Source organism: Manacus candei, unplaced genomic scaffold (genome assembly GCF_025592945.1).
Source record: "Manacus candei isolate 608988 ecotype Guabito, Panama unplaced genomic scaffold, ASM2559294v1 h1tg000015l, whole genome shotgun sequence".
In the NCBI taxonomy this organism is placed as follows: domain Eukaryota; kingdom Metazoa; phylum Chordata; class Aves; order Passeriformes; family Pipridae; genus Manacus; species Manacus candei.
The window spans coordinates 7,987,774-8,005,727 of record NW_026138063.1 but is presented as its reverse complement, the minus strand read 5'-3'; the positions used below and the strand labels follow the sequence as shown (position 1 = coordinate 8,005,727).

Here is a 17,954-nt window from a genome sequence, read left to right as displayed (position 1 = left end):
ATGATAGTCCCTATTGGGTCTCATGACTTAATACAGATTCTTAAAGACTGACATAGTCTTTGCTACACAGATGATGAAGTCAAGGATTGCTTAGACGGCGGGAGGATATGAGTTCAGTGTATAATTCCAAGGCATTGCTAGGTAAGATGTTGAGACCTGGGTTAGAGGAGTGGACAAAAGTGTTTACAACTGCCACACATTCAAAATTCCTTCTGAACATCAGTTCAGAATCTGCCACTACCACCCTCCAGGAAAACAATTGTCTTTGGGACCAGCAAGTCTAAATCCTTCAGTTTTGAATGCTATTTATTATAAAACATCCAACTACAAATGACAGAAGGATGTAAGCGCTAACACTGCACCTTGCACAGCAGACCATGAGGTACCAAGCACTGAACAGCAACAGTCTGAACACTGAACCTGACCTGAACACTTTGTGCTTTTGTTCTTGGGAGTAATCTATTAAAAGAAACCAACAACCAAGAGCAAGAGAACATGTGTTCAGAGTCTCAGAACACACGTTTAAGGAGGAACAGGACTTCTCTGATGTACCAAAGGAGGAGGAACATGAAGCAGAAAACATGACCACTTTCCCTCTAACCTCTGAAACTCAAAAGCAAGATCATGTGAGCTTTGACTCTGAGGAGGAGCATGTTGAGGAGGAGCATAACTACGGCAACACAACAAACAGGACAGAAAAATGTAGGGAACCAGAACAACTGAAAATGTTGCCAGTGGAATTAATCCATGAAACAGAGCAGCAAGGACAAAAGCTGGAGAGTTCTGAGTTGGAGGCAACATTCCACAAAGAGAAGCTGTGTGACCATTGTGTACCACACAGAGAATCACAGCAACATATGTGACCTGAATACCTGAGTGCAACCAGCAGACATTCCCAAGACACAGCTTTCCAAAAAGAACAAAAATGAGAACAACATCACATGAACTCCGAACTTCTCAAAAAGAAGGGGTTTGTGGAGGTGCCAAATGCAGAGAAGCATAAGCCAGTGGAACCACAGAATCACCCTCTGCGAGCCTTGGGTAGTTAAAGAACAGAAAGAAGGTTCCATTTGTAAAACAAACATTTGACTAACAAGAGACAGTCACAGCTTTGGAAGAGGAGATAAGAAATAGTAGGAGTTCTGCTGAAAAACAAATAATTTGAAAGCTCACATAAGCACAATGTTGAGAGGATGGAAAATACAAGAAATTGCTATCAATAATTCCACCATATTACACCATACCATTCTATTCTTTCTTTGAGCAATGAATCCCAGTATTGACAAATCCATACTGCAGGTTTTTGGTGGAAATGCGTTTCTGCTCTGAGTAATTAAAATGGTTTTTCTGAAATAACTGCATAAAAAAGTGATCTGATTTTACTGACCAACTATGAGTCCCATTTCTCTCAACTGAAAGTGTATATTCAATTTAAAACCTAAAAATAGACACTTTAATCCATATTTAAGAACCAAATAAGCATCATGGGGTCTGAGGTAAGCAAGCTTTTAAACCACTCAATATTACTTATAAACACATTCCACAGGGATGAAGAAGAGAAGTAATATGCTAATAGTGTTGGATGCTGAAATGGAGACCTGAGGCTTGATCCAGCGCCTAAGAAATCAGGGGCTTTGTCATACACAAATACACAGAGAAGATGATCTACTGTGCACTCCTTGATCTTTGCTTTAGAGTGATAAAATGGCAAAAGGACAGCAGAACACAAGTATCTTCCCCAATTGTGATATTTGATCAAATGGATGAACCATTGCCCTGTAAGTGGTCCTGCAGTGACTAAGGTTGTGAGGATCTACACCGTGCTCACTGTCCATGGGACAGTTATACACAGCTGCATATTCCATAAACCAAAGTGATAAAAAATATTTTGTTGTGTATTTTGAAAATTAAGTTTTATACTGTTAATACCACTTAAGGTGCAAAATGACAACGTTCTGACAGAATGTTAGCCCAGCCATCCAACAGGTGGCAAAAAAAGATGTAAAGAAAAGAGGATGTGCGCTTTTATAAAAAATAAAAAGAAGTCTGTCATAAAACTGCTGTAACCTTTTGTCTCCTAACCATATATATTACTAACTGATTTATTGAATAATCTAATACACAGTTGCCTTTACACAGCTGAAGCAACTCACACAGCTGAGTTTGCAAAATAAACAAATAAAAAAGATAGAGCATAATTTTATATTTTCACACACTTGGCATGGAATGCAAGCTCATCTGTTTTTTTTCAGGAGTATTTTGCATTCTTGGAGTACACCAGCAGTGGCTACAATGTGTGATGTAAGTGTATCATAGAACATGTTTATTATAGCCATTTCTCTGTAGCTGCTACAAGGGAACCCCTTTGAGGCTAGATAAAAGTTTGCCAAAAATAATATTCAAATATCCTTTTAATCAAAACAAGATAAAGAGGAGATTAGTGCCACCAGTGTCAACACCACCACTTCCAAAACATATGCTCAAATAAAACATGAAAGCTTTAGGGGATTGGTTTTGCAAGCTTCAGTAGCTTACACTTCCTCTCTCTTCCAACTCTATGTATTATTAAAATGCATCAGCTGATGATGTGTGTTAATGACAAGCTCCATCCTCAAAGGGTTCTAATTCATTAAAGGGGACTATCAGACTGTAATTCTCAGAATTGAAAACAAAATACTTATTTAAATTATTAATTCTGAATTTTATTTCAATATAGAAGCTTAGATTCTTTTACTGTCATTTAAAAGAAAGGAAATAAAGAAGTATATCTCAAGAAAAAAAACACATAAATGTCTAGGAAAATTTAATTCCCAACTAAACCTAACAGCATGAGCAATTTTTCTCCATAAAATATCAATTTTTCATTGAATATTTCTTTAAATTTCGCTCTTCTTCCTCCCTTCCCCCTATTGAATAGCAATTAAAATTTTTTTTTCTTTTACTCACAGTGTGTTTAACTTTCAGATTCTTGAAGAGTGTGTAGGGCATTCATTTGTCATCAAAACTACACCCAATAAATTCTTATTTAAAATACAGAAATTTCCGTTCCTCCTCTGTTTCATCAAAATTTCATCTGTACAAAATCTAAGGATTGGATCTAAAAATTTCTAATTAAAAAAAGCATGGTTTCTTATATAATGTGGGAAAGCAAATGGACAAGAATGAGAGACACTAATTCAACTCAGTGCTTGATGAAGTTACCTTGACTGGATTTACAGAGTGTAAACAGAGTGTACCTTGACAGTCTGTTGTCACTAGAACATTTTCACAAAAATGCCAGTTCAACCCAAAATATGGATCTGATGGTTGCATGGGATGGATCTGGCCACCAAAGGCTGTATATAAAAATGAAACCAACACTTAAATACGGAGAGCATTTGGGCATCCTTAAAACTCGTAGTTCACTGCTTAAACCAGGAGTGTATGGTAGTTGTGTGATGTATCTTTTGCAGCCATGAAATCCTGTCTATCGCGTGTTTTCCTTGGGGAATTCAACCAAGACCTTGGGAAGGCCCGTGTGGCGTGTTCTATGCTGCTCCCACACTGCCCACTGCCCACGACTAGGCAGCATCCAGGGGCTCCACAGAGTTCTCAGATTACAAGAAGGGGAAGAAGTTATCATTTGCATAAATCCCCAGCGAAGCAAATGAATTAATGGAAAATATGGAAGAAACTTAAGCCCAGGGATCTGTTCTGAATGTCTTCCCCAGGCAAAACTGCCGTTTCCTTCCAGGTCATTCTATCCAGTGGAGCAGTAATTGAGCCATCCCACTGCACTCCCTGAGTCACTGATCCACATCTGTGACCATCATCATTTTTACCCCACAGATCCATACTGCAGGTGTCCCACGTGCATAATGTGACTGCCATGGCACTAAGAAGGGCCACAGCTGGGGTCTGCTGGGTGCCTGCAGAGCCACATTTAGGGACAGTCCTCCGTAATGGGTGCCAACAACCCAAAGCTGAAGCTGCATCAGCCACATCAGCTCTGATGCTCTGGACAAATACTACAGTGAAACTGGCTTATTGGAAACCACAGCCATGTGACAGTAAAATTAGAATATTATACAGATTTAAACCTGCTAAAGTTTTAGTTTTGTCTGCTTTGAAGTTCCATGAGAAAACAGATTTTGGGCACACCTGCATCATTTCATCAGATGCTTCTCTTCAGGTGTCTGTCACCTCAGCAGCATTTAAATGAACGCTTCTCTTGTTTGAAATAAAGAGGTGTCTATTGGTGAAGTGAGTCATGATGCTATTTGAAGTAGAAGAGGCTGCACTCTTTATAAGTAGCCATTACAGATACCTTACTCTGGAAATTTGGCATGCATTTAAAAGAAAAGTGGTGTTTTAAACCATGAGTAGCAAAAATAAAAACTTCAAAGAAGTTTATAGTCTTTACAGAAATCTTCAGTAAATTCATACATATTTACTGAATAAGCAGAACATTTTAAGCCACTTTATTCTTCATGTGACCATTACCAATTTGTCACTATGGGCTTCCAAGGCAATAGTACAAAATACATAATGCCTATACTAAATATGTTCTGAAATTCTGAAAAAGTTATATTTAAGTAATGCAATATATAGGGAAAAGCACAGTATTTGAATGCAGCTTGTAATTTTCACTTAATCTGCAATAAAAAAATTAACTAGGTTAGCCACATTCCTGTGTGCAAAAAGGAGATCAATTCCAATGGCTTTTAGTTGCACAAACAGCATCATGGGATACGAGTCTTACTTGAAGGTTTTGAAATATGATCTTTTCACTATTTAGTAGCCATGCCCATAAAACTTGCTTGTATCAAAGTATGAAACCAATTCCAATGTGGCTTTCCCAGCCAGGAATTATCCACCATTAAGGTAATTATGAGGGGAGAACTAAATTCATACTAACTTCCCGGACATATTATGCCAAGAAAGTCACTGAAAAACTCTTATTTACTTATATTTTATTCTTTTCAAGCTTGTTTTTCATATCACCAACATAAGTACAAAATACAATAATTAGAAAAAGCTCGAAGCACAAAGCTGTCTTTTGAAGAGCACAATGGAAGTAAACCAGACAAACCTCCAGAGCGCCGATAGAAGGGCAGAATCAAACCAGAGTTTTATTGGAAGGTGGAAAAGGTATTTTGTTGCAAAGCGCAGCAAGAGTGAAACTGTGTATCAATGGCAACAAATTACTTAAACTCATAGTATACTTAACAATTTATTTAGCACAAATTTAATGATTTATTGTGCACTATCCCTGAGTTCTGGTTCATCTTCCCACAGATAAAAAACAATTTCCTTCCTACAGTAAATATATAAAATTCATGGTTACTTGTTTGTAGGATAAGATTACATATCTTCAAAATCATAGCAAATCATTAATTACTTAAATATCTGTGAAAATGCCTCTAGAATCTGGTAGGTCTGGTTAAGTAGTAGAATAGGCTAAAAACCACATTATATCAGGCAAACATATCCGTGTGTACATAAATCGTTTCCACTTGATGTGCTAAGGGTTTGGGGCTGCGTTAGTGTTTATTGTTTGCACAGGACAAACAATCTCATTCTTCCTGTGCTGGGCTTCCAAGAGAAGTTGGAAGAATTTTTATTTTCCTCTCGAGTGCCAAGGAACCAGATGGACCAGGTCAATAACTTTCACCACTGATTTGAGATTCCAATTTAACCATTCTACTGATCCATATTAGAGTTTGAGCATGTATTTATGAAGCACCTCAAATACTGACAATTTTCAGCTCTTAGGTAAGGTTAAGTTATCAACTTGTCCAGGAAAAGTAAAATTTTGCCCTCATGGTGGCAGAGAGAAACTAGAAAATACAACCCGCTGGACTCCAGTGGTTCAGAACTGAAAAGGCAAAGATAAATGTTGTTGTGCAAATTTTGTGCTGTTATGAAGTGGAATTTTAATTTTTTAGAAGCGTAAGAAACTTTTCCATGTTTTTCACACTGTACCACCAAGTATTAAAAACAAAAGACATATACACAGTGTGATTATTTAAGCAGGTATCCAGCTATTCCCCCCCACCCCACCCAGTGTAAAAGTAAGGTTAGAAAGGAATTGCTTTGACATAAATTTTCCTGGAGAAAGTTATTAACTTGAAAACAATGCTTTTAATCTAGATACAGATTTTCTTTTGGAAGAAGTACAATAGTTATTGTGAAAAAAGTTTAGAAAAATATTTTCATATCCTAATTGGAGTTAAGCAATCTTAACTAGAATTTAGTTCTATAGCCAGCCTTACCTTCCTTATTGAGATCATGTCTCAGCGTGGAAGCTCAAACAAAGCATTTATTTTTCAGTACTTTCCAGTACTTTCAGTGCTTGTGATTTTTAATTACAAAATTTGCAGAAGATCTTTCACCAATTACTTCACAGCAGATGTACAATAAATTTAATTCATAAAAATGACTACTTGGCTAAGTAGCATGTCTAAGTAGTGCGTCAGGGGTTTTGAATTTGTATTAGTTATCCATGACCTAAATAATGTTATGCTGGTGTGCACAATTTGAATTAGAAGAACTGCACAGATACATAACAGACTTGAGAAACCATGAAAACAGTCACTTCCTTATATCTTACTTTATAAACTTCTTTAGCCTACAAGATAATAAAAAATGGACTGTTCTATTTACAGTTATGCTGTTATTAAATGTCAAAAGCTACAGTTGAATAATAAGATTTTTCTTCATTTAGTAGAAATATTAAAAAAGAAAAATTAAAAAGTATGCTTGGCTATTTTAACATTAAAATCTAGAAATTATTTTCTGAAAGTTATAGAGTTTTGTTACTCTACTACAGTGTTCATCATTGGCAAAATCATTATAAATCCAATACTAAAATTATGGCTATTACAGTTGTACACATCTCTCAAACATGTCATGTAGTGACAGTTTGCAACAGTGTAGTTGCAAAGAACTTTTAAAAAAATAACCATAGCACAAGACTGGTTATAGGAAAGTTTAATTTTAATAATCTCAAAATAAGGCAAAAGTTTGTCCCAGGTTGAACAAGAACAGGGAAGAGAATCCAGAATCTTGACTCTCCATATTTTCCTTTCATTTATGAATCTACATTATTATTTTATTGTGAAACATGTTTTAAAAAAAGATCTGTCCTACAGCGCTGGTATTAAGACTGTGAAGTTCAAGAGGTAACATATGGCCCTAAATGATATGTACCATTTCCAAAAGCTCCATGGTTCCCAAACTAAAGTCTTGCCCAACTCAGGATAGGACAAGCTAAAATGGAGGTGTGGTGACCTTTCCTGTGGTCAAAATAAAGAGATTTACCAGGGGAAAGAACTGTTACAGCTCCTTGGACAAGACCTCTCATGTCATATTTACTCTGTTTTCAGAAATCAGAAATATTTACTTGTCAGCATGAGCCACTGAAACTGTTCTGAAGAACTGGAAGAACCCAAACATTTCCTTCATGTCAAAACAATGAGAGGGTTTCTGTCCTTAGCAATTAAAAAATGGATGCACGTGTTCTAACATGAGCTTTAATTACTGTATGGGGGCAACTGACCTTTTTCCAGACAGTTGAGGGGCAACAGTGTGAAGGACCCATTTCCCATGAAACCAGCCTCCAAAGATTTCATCAGACAAAATGATAATGAGCTATTGCAGTTGAAATGAGCTGATTAGTTTTTCCCCCCAGCTGCTGTTCAATTAATGAACCACTTTTAAAAATTTTGAAATGAAGTTCATGAATCATCTATTTTTATTTTCTTAAATTGAAAACTGATAAATGAATTCAGCCTCTTGGTGACACAAACAAAAATAGTTTGAATTTCAGATCTTGAAGAAGTGTTAGCAATTTGGAAAAAAAAAGGCAATTTTAAATGCAGTGTGAATATTTAGCAGCAAATATTCCTAAAGAACTGTTAAAATACAGATGATTGAAGTAGCAGCCAAAAAAGGGATGCAAATGGCTCTTAAATGAAAGGTTATAGAGCACGAGAGGTGTTTAATCCAAATAACAAACTGTTGTTGTCAATGAAAGATCTGATACAAACCGATTTAGATAATGCAGAAAAATGAACACACAATTTGACAGCTACCCTGGATTTACAGAATCATGGGATTAAATGCTTTCCACTTATTCAAAGAGGATTAGTCAGGATACATTTATTTATTTAAAGCAGATCTTTTACAGAACTAAAGAGTTTACAAATGATACGGAGTGATGGAAAATAGAAAATCCATATCAGCTTTAGCTTCTATCATTCAGCCACAGATGTGAAAATGCTTACTACCAAATATGCAAGATAGTGCATTAGCAAAATAATAATAAAATTAATAAATTTTGTGTAGCCCTAAACTATTCAGTCAGGGAAGAGAACATTAAAATACTTGCACAGGTTATTTGCAGAGAAAGTTAATAAAATGTGTACATACTAATGAAATATCCAGAACTAGAGCTGATCCTGAAAAAACAGGTGCAAGACAGGGATAATGCTGGTGGAACTGCTATAGCTCCAGTCAGTATGAGAAGGAAGATATTAACCAGATGAGATTGGAAAGCAGGATTCCTGCATGCAAGTCCAAGAGCTGCTGAAGACTCACTACAGGACACTGATTAAGTTACTTCACTTTTCAGTTCCCATCTCTGTTAAGTAGAGAAGATTTCAACCTGAAAAGCACTAAAGCTTTAATTAAATGTCTGATAAGTGATTTAGTCTTATAGTAAAAGCTTCTCCTCATAAGCAAAATAATAACAGCAATATTGTTTGAAAGTTTCTGCTTGTGCCAGAAACATGTCAAGAGCCTAATTTTCATCTCTGCTGAAGGATATTTATCAGCCCTGGCAGTGCTTTGCACTGGCTCTGGGATTCTTTTTTATCACCAAGGTGGTGAAAGTCAGGCATAATGATACAAAAAGCCAAAATCTTATCTTTAGTTTTTTAGTAAGAAAGGCCAAGCAAGTGAAAATACCTCTAAATATGAAAATAAATGGAAAATAAACAATTCAGTGTAACTGGGTCATGGAAGTGTTTGCAGATTCACAGTTGAAATTTACACAGCAATTGTCAGTTTTGGAATTCAATATATTTAACATCACCCTACTGTCATCCCTATATTGCTGCGCTTCCAGCACTCCTGCTCCTTCCTGCACGTCAGTTCCAGGTATAAGTGCAAACAGGTTGCACAGTTGCAATATTTGGCTAGCTGGGTAACCTTTCTTCCTTTCAGAATATCTGTGATCGACATGCCCTTTTTGCCTATCAAACCCCAAATCTACAAGAACTGTCTAAAGAATCCAGATGGGACAAGAGAAAGTAGCTACCACACCTCCTGCCAACTCTTTGCACATGGCTGGTACATAAGACACCTCCTTGAAGAGAGCAGTATGAGCCTTTTGAAGTAAAATTAAAACTGATCAATGGGAAAGCCTTCACTAAATGAATTATATGCAGTATTAGCTGCCATGATGTACCTGATTTAATTTGCATCACATGAAATGATCCAGATAATGACAGTGACCCCTGTGCCTGTTCATTTCATTTCCCCAAACCGCTGGGCCTATCATTAACTAAGGCAAGATAAGATAACAGATGGCTGTGAATTAATCCTATCTTCAAATATCAAATGCAAAAAAGTGTCTCAATTAAGACAAATTAATTTAGATTCAGCATTCTAGAAATAAGTTAAAATAGATTTCGTGTCCTCTTCAGGGTACAGTAATGAGTTCATAAATGAACTGACTAATACTTTCTTACTGGGATTTTGATAAAGCAAATACTGCAAAACTCCCCAGATGTGTTACTTCAATCATTTTGCCCAGATTTGAAAAAGCAGATGCGGGTGAACATGTAGATTTCATTTAAATTCTGACCCTAACTTCCTGATTAGCTGTAAACAAACAAGACCAGATAATGTAGCCACCGTTTTAGGGAAATCATCACCTCATTAAGATCACTCTGAATTTTCTATCACTCAAGCAGACCTGTGAACTCAATCCAATCCTGAGGACTCCTATAATAAATACTATTTTTTTTCTCATATCCATACCTAGGGGACTTGTATATCTATTTATATGGCACACATATGTATATATATATTGCTTTCTCATAATATATGTGAGATTAAGAGAGAAAAGCAGGGGCATTGACAGCAACAATAGGAAACAAAGACCAAAATAGAGAGGAAGTTGTGAGCTTTGACATGCCTAGACCTGTGCCCTATTGTTTCATAGCTCAACTCTTACCCATACTATGAATTCAAGTCCTTTGAGCTGTCTGTGGTAGACAATGCTTCATCGTGGAGATAAGTGCCTACAGGTCACCAGCAAAACACCAAACACTGAAAAGCAGCAGTGAAGTACCTCAAAAAAGAACAGGTAGATACATACACTCACAAAGCTCCTCTTGTGAAGATGCATCCTATGCCAGCAAACAAATGCTGCTTCTTTTCTTCTTTCTAAAGCTCAGAACACTCACCAAGTGTGAAATATTCTAAACGATACACATCCAAGATGCGTGAATCCTACTTACACTCTTCTTGACTGGTAAAAGTGTTATAAGGAATCATCAGCACTTGTGACTAAGTGGTCAAGTACCTCATTTGATGAACAGCACTCCCGTTTCTCCTCCAAATAATCCTAAGTGCCACCAATACTGCAGATATCGTGGCTGCATAGATCGTAACTGAGAATCCTCCCTCTCATTCCAGAGCCATTCAGAATACAGCAAGCCACCGTCAGCAACTGAATACAAGCATATCTAATTCTGTCAATGAACTACAAATGACACAATCTCAGAACTGTTCCTTATGACACAATGACAAAACACAGAAATCCCGTTTCATTTTCTGGTTAAACTGCTGATGCCATTGTAGGCATCATTCCCCCAGACTACTTTGGAGAGTGATTCTTTTGGATATGAGATACTGCTGCCAATTTGAAAGAGACATAAAAGGAGTTCTGAAGTCTCTGTCCATGTCTTCATAACACATGGAAGCAATGAAGACAAAGTAACTAGAATGCTGGGTAAAATTCCAGGAAGAGGGTTGTGACAGACAGGTACACTTTTTCGCCCCAGTCGAAATTCCAAATTTTGCTTGGGATTTTTATTCTTATTACTGCCAACACAGCTGTTCTTCACTGAAGCCATTCTAATCTGTTGTTTCACTCTCCTTACTACTTCTTGTTTCCCCTGCCTCAGCTTTATTGACTACTTTTGGCTTATCCTGGATTCCCTCTTGTTCAAATCATTCACTGTGTTTTTACAATTCACCACTTCTGTCTACCCTGATGATTCAAGTCTTCACATTTTTATGACTGAATTCCTTTAGATGTTACTTAAAGAATTCTGCAGTCAGTTATGAGGAAACATTGATTTCAGCTGGACTCAATATCAGTGTTCTTATCAATATCTATCTTGTTTAGCACAAGATCAATTTTTCACCCCAAGGGAAAAACAGATCTAAATGTTCACTCGACCTTCAAATATTTTACGTATTTCATCAGAACCACCTGGAAGCCTCATCACATTATGGCAATGGATGTTATGGACTTAAATTATAAAAGCAGTTGGAGTAAAATAATTAATATGTAGAGAGGATGTGAGTTAACAGCATAAGAAATAAACTGTTACCCATAACTAGATGAGGATTCTCCTCTTTTCCATGAGATGCATGTCAGAGTTTTTCCAGATGGATGTTATGTGAAAGTCCAGTGAGCAAGTTGTATTTGTTATCAGCAATTATCTGGTCACAACTGACACACAAGATGTAGTCTTGAAACTGAAGAGCCCAGTATACAGAGGCACAAAAAGCAGTATTAAGTTGGCTAATCAACTGATTTCTCTCTTCCCACACCAAAAAGAAATAAAAATGCCTCTTTACATATTCTCTGGTGAAAGTAAAGAAAACCCTCCAAACTTTTTCAAAACGAAGACATCTTCAAATCTTTAACACAATGGAGCAGCTGCTACTGAGTTTCCTTGATGGGTATATTCTGTCATTAGGGAAATCAGAGGCCCGGCTAAATACCTTTTTTGTTTGGTTGTTTGTCAGTTCAAATACTGATTAGGTTCTCTGACAACCACATTGTTTGTTTGCAAAAATACAGAAGGAAAAACCTTCAGTTGCAACTTGCATTCTGCAGAAGCAGTGCATAAACTTAGAGATATTTTGTAAAACTCATTTTCAGCAGGAGATTTTACCATTATTTAAAAAGGCAATGTAGAAAAGCCTGACTTAGATGATTCTTCCAGTATCACTGTGCAAAAATGATACAAAATCTATTATATGATCTAAAATATCTAAAGCAGATAGTAAGCTTGCAATTTTTACTCAGGAAATATTAACTGTGCAATTAAAGTATGTTTTAAGGAAAACAATACTGGGTTCTGAAACTAAGCATAGTATTGAAAAAGATGAGTCAGAGCATGAGCTATTTGACAAAAGAAAGTTCAACAAAGACGAGTTTGTGACAGAAGGGTAAGGGCCCTTTTTTATCTTACCATAGCCTTGGATATAAATCAGAGCTGACCGGAACAATAGCATTTACATGGCAAGCTGTGAAAGCCTAAAGAGAGAGTTCTCTACCTTCATCTGGAAAAACCCACATCCAAACACACCATCTGCCATGGCCTGCCCAAAGCCAGTGTATCGTTGAGTGCTGTGGACATCCACAGGCACCACCAGCACGCAATTACCTCGTACCTTGCTCTGCTGAAATTCAGTCAGTGTAGAGTGGGATGAGTGAGGAGACACATTATGCATGATTTCACACAGCCACATCCTAAACTATTCTTTTTAAACGGCAATCCCAATAATAAAACTGGCTTCAGCTTATGGAATACATAAATTTTACCGACAGTTAAAATAGAAAATACATAAAATTGTCTGGGCATCATTGTTTTTATTTATAATTTAACTAAGAATACATTCCGCATAACATTACAAATACTGAAGATGCTCTGAATGAAATTTTGAAATTTCTGGTGGCAGAAATCTGACACAGTGTCTGCAGCTTGTTAAAACTTTTGTCAATATATTAAAATTTGCCTCTGCAAAGATAAGAAGGACAGAATATCAATTTAATGCTGAAAAAAAATCCCTCTTATTTACTTAATTTATGCATTATTCTGTGTCAGCCAGTGATCATAAATATATGTCTATACAGTCTGTCCCTCAGCAGGGGAGAGAGTAAATAACAGTGTTGCCATTATGACTTCTTGTGAAAGAAATATGTGGTTTACAAACTTCATTATAAAAAAACATTGAAGTATGTTTCCAAAGAGGGAATCTGAAGTGGAAAGAAAGTAGGATATTATACCAGATGAAAGTTCCATAGAACAAGGTTCTGCACTCAGAAGGAGTTGTACCTGTCATTTACCTGCAACAGAGAAAATGGAGATAAAGAAATGGAAAAAAAAGTGCTGCAAGAAGAGCTCAGCTGTTCAAAACCTTGAAACCAAAGACATTGAGAGAAAGGAAATGGAAGATGGCAAACATGGTTGAAGGCAGGGTGGGCATCAGAGATACTGAGAGAAGAGTGAAAGAATGCAATGGCATCTTGGTTGGACAGATGAAGGAACAATCAGAAACAGAAAAAGAAAGGTGAGAAACCTCCACGACTTGCTCAAAGCAGCTGTGTAATTTTACAGTTAGTATAGGAATGGTTTCCAGTGGATATACTCCTGACTGCACTGATCAGTTTAGTTACATTATAGGCTTCCCCTAAGTCCACCCACCCATCAACTCCTTCTGTTCTTCTTGGAGGACAATGGTGAGATCTCTACATTGGTTTAATGTATCACAGATGTGGCACGTATCCAGGTTTTGGAGCTAAAAAACAAATACTTAAACAATTTTTGCCTGGTTTACACTAATACAGTGTATTTCACAACGAGGAAATGATGATTTTTTGGGTAGTCAGAACAATAAGGTACAAAGCAAGACTCAACATTTTTTAGGAGTTCTGTTTTTCTGATTTCATTTAGCAGACAACACACATGTTGCGTGGAGAGTTTGACAAAATACAAACCAAATAATCGATCTGCACTCCTTACACTACCTCTGTTGGAAGAATTACGTTGAATAAAAGTGTTGAAAAGCAGTTAGAGGTGTCAAAAACATTCACAGGCTAAACAGATCCCAGCTCAGATAACTCCATTTCAAATAATCTAAATTCATCCCCATTATCACTTAAGTGAGCATTACGGCTGTTAGCAAACCCTACACAAATATTCAGATTTTTGTTTTTCCTGTCATGCTGAAGGTTATCTCCCCAGCTGCTCTGAAGAATCAGGTGACAACCATTTCCCATGATGCTTTAAGGGCTGTCAAACTGTCCATCAAATTGTCACCTGACCAATCGTTCCCATGGTTCTTTTAGACTTCTAGTATGATAAATTGAAAGGCACTATTATCTGCCTGTTGTGAAGAGGAACTGCTTAGGCTTTGATAAGATATCACTAGTCCCAGGTGAGAGGAGGCTGACAGCACATCAAGACAAGAAAACACATGGAAACAGTGAACACAGGAGCAAAAGGTTTACAAACATCTGTTGTCATTATTTATTACCCCTTTCCTTGGTTTTAGCTCTACCCTTGTTCCATGTCAGTTTAAAAAGAAAGACTTCCTTCTCAGCCAATCTTAACTGCTGCTATTTTTAAACCAGTTAGCTGTAGAATGAGAAATGTTTTAAATATGAAAGATATCTTTAATAAAAGGTTGCATTAGCTACCTTTTCTGATATATGTTGCTTTTACCATCATTATTTACCATCATTGAAGTTTTATATGATTCTCATGGTGCAGTTATGTCATAAAAAACCGAGAAACTCTGTAAGATATGAAGACTTTTTAAGTTATTCTTTCACTGATATCTTGAGGCCAATTCACAGTTTTCTTGCTAACATTTCAGATCTGTCCTTATACAAGTATCCAAAATTAGCTGAAGATACCTCAGAGCCAAAACAATATGTTGTTGTTTATTGTGTGTTAATAAAAGGAAGCTGGTTGCTAACATCACCACCTTGTGTACAAATATTTGTTTGCATGCAGTTTTAAATGATTTTAGGCAGTGCTGTGATTTCCTTAAACAGCACTACAAAACCTCAGTCGCACGAAAGAACATTTAAATAATTTTATCATTAAAATCAAAAATATTTGAGCCCTTCAGGCTCATTTAATTATAATCATCTGAGTCATCTGAGTTAAGATTGACAGCAAGGTCTTGTACCCTGTGGACAACCCTATTCACTGGAGTAAACAGTCAAAAATCCACAAACTACTAGTAGAGGTAAAGTTATTAATTAATGTATGTTCAGCTAATTTCTAAAGTCTCTTTTGAGAAATGCTTGATTGTTACATTTTGAGATATCTCCAACTTCCTCACATTTTAAACATACACCTGATTTTAAAAGTGGAAACTCAGTTCACCCGTGGTTACAAAGCACCCCTGATCAATAAGCACAATAAGATACTCCCTTCATGAGCCAGGTGAAAAAGGAACAGCTATAGTAACCAATGAACTCCATAATATCAAGCTGATTTGGACAGGATGGTTTCTTCTATCCCTTTTCATGTAGAAAATCAGTTAGTGTCAAGTGTGGTAGCCAGAGGGGAAAAACAAGAATGAAATAACAGGGCATTTTCCCACTCTCAAATGAAAAATTCTACTGAGCTAAAGTATTCTCTCGGTTATTGCTGACCTGCCAGCACACACAGCGGTGCTCTCTGGGCACTTTTCAATAAGAAAAGCACATGGTTCCTTTCTCTAGGTCGTTATAATGGAAAGACATAGGAATATTGAAAAGAAAGAGACAAAATACAGAGTGGTTGAGGTGGTAGCTGACTATTTGGATAATCATGTTATATTAAACCCATATTTGTCCTGTTTTCTCTAATCTTTGAAGGAAGCAGCACAAGTACAGAGGGGGAAGGGACTCTTCTCATAGTATCAGGAATAAAGTATTTCATGTATAGATGCCGGGGAGAAGAAGCTGCACTCTGCATATGAGAAACTGATGGGCAAACAAGTGGATGTGATTGGAAAACAGCAGCTAAAAAGGGTAAGGCACAGTCACGCAGGACTCAGCACATGGACAGGAAGCTTCAGGGTGGTGTGGGACAAAGCTGTGAAGGGTTTCAAAGATAGGCACAACTGGATGATCTTAAAAGTTGGTTTGCACAGACAGGTAAGACTTCAGGTTAAGTGCTGATGTGTCCAGGAGCTCCACTGAGGAAGAAGCTAAAAATGAACACTACAATATCTTGGTACTACTCTCAGTACTGCCTTTAGTACTGAGAGTAGTACTACTCTCTTACTGCAGTAAGAGAAACTCTCTGTCAGAAGCAGAGAGTCTTCTGCAAATAGAACATTTTAAATTGCTTAGATAATGTTAAAGTCAGGCTTAAATTGTGGGACTGTAAAATACTATGGCCACTGGAGTCACAGATTTTTCTCCACTGATCATTTAGAGTTTGAAGACAGAAAGTAAACATATGGCATACACAATCCTACAGCTTTGTAATAATAAATTTATTATGCTTACAGTGAAGAGTTATTAAAGGATATAATCCACAGTTCTTTCTTAGTAGCTTGGTTATACCTTGCTTACAGCTTGTTGCGTTTACCTCCTGATAGGGAGTTTTGCCTACACAGACTGTAAATGAAGAACAGGCAGGACTGTGGGAAAGCATCTGATCCTGAACAGCTCCTTACTCGCTGCCTCGCCCAGTGAGGAATACTGACAGAGTCCAGTATTCCAGTTCTGCACCTATTAAAATATGCAGCCCTTTGCAGTAGCCAACATATGCTTAACGAACCATGACAAAAACATTATCTAATCTCTGTTCTGTATTTTATTTCTACTTTGCACGTTCTGTTAATAAATATAGAAGTGTCACCAATACGATTAAAAATGAAACTGATTTATTCTTCCAATGACAATAATTGCATTTGCCAGCACTGTTGACACAGCACAGATCACTGCCTGATAGCTGCCAGAAAAATGCAAAAGGAAGTTAAAATAGGAGAGAGATGAACAGAGAGAGGTAGAAGGGCAAAGAAATCACTGACTGTAATGGTTGAGAAAAGGTTGGCTCAGGTCAGTTTTAGAGACAGGAAGTGTCATAGAAGAGACAGTACTTGATTACAGAAGTTGAGTCTTTTTAAGGTATGAGAAAAGTTCATGGGAAACTCTCTTCAAAGGTCAACCTAAGGAATTTAGGTCACACAGGAATACTCAAATCACTCAATTTCACCAGGAGTTTTCCTAGTCCTGATCTCTGGGTCATTCTGTTGTGTTGAAGGGAGAGGATGCATGGCAGTGGAAATACAGAGCTTTCTCATTTGCATTGGTTATACTGTGGCCATCACATGAACCAAAATAGCAGACTTGGATCAACCCCCAGTTTAGGATCCTGTTTCACTTGTTTGTGGTCTAAGATAGTAGAATCTCCTTCTCTTTGGAAGAAAGAGCCCTGCAGCTCACAGTGTCTTTACATGAACTCTCCCACTGCAGTCCCCTACCTGTACCAGGAGGAGACCAACCATCTCTGTCAGAGGTATTTCACAATGGCTTGAAAGGACAATGCAGTGGCTGTAACCAAGGGTGCAGACAGCAGCACATTATATCACTGGCTGTAAACTTACAGGATACCAACTGGTCTTTAGTTACCACTTACCCTTTTGTTTTTCTTTTGCAGTAAATGCAAGGTAGATTGCTTATGTCTCTCTGGACAGGAGACTGCTTTGACTGACCTCCTGTTTACCACAGATGGTAAAGTCTGGAACATGGTCAGACATTGCAAAGCAGCTGACACACCCTGGTTTGGTATTTCTACTATTTTTTCCAATACCTTATCATATGAACACATTTTTATTTCCACATATTCCTCTGGGTTTACAAAACCTTCTGGGCTTCTGGAAGCCCACATCTGCATCTAGCTTGTGCTAACAGAGTAGAGTATGATGCCAGCCAT

General features: G+C 37.2%; 2 long non-coding RNA genes across 2 annotated transcripts in view; one reads left to right on the top strand and one right to left on the bottom strand.

Annotated features, from left to right (window-relative positions):
• The window catches only part of LOC127468409 (uncharacterized), a 284,645-nt gene that overhangs the window by 92,914 nt on the left and 173,777 nt on the right, over positions 1-17,954 (bottom strand). The gene's annotated exons all lie outside the window — the stretch shown is intronic.
• Positions 14,331-16,817, top strand: LOC127468410 (uncharacterized). Its single transcript, XR_007903559.1, has 3 exons — positions 14,331-14,515; positions 15,884-16,039; positions 16,615-16,817. It is a non-coding gene; the product is annotated as an uncharacterized LOC127468410 (long non-coding RNA).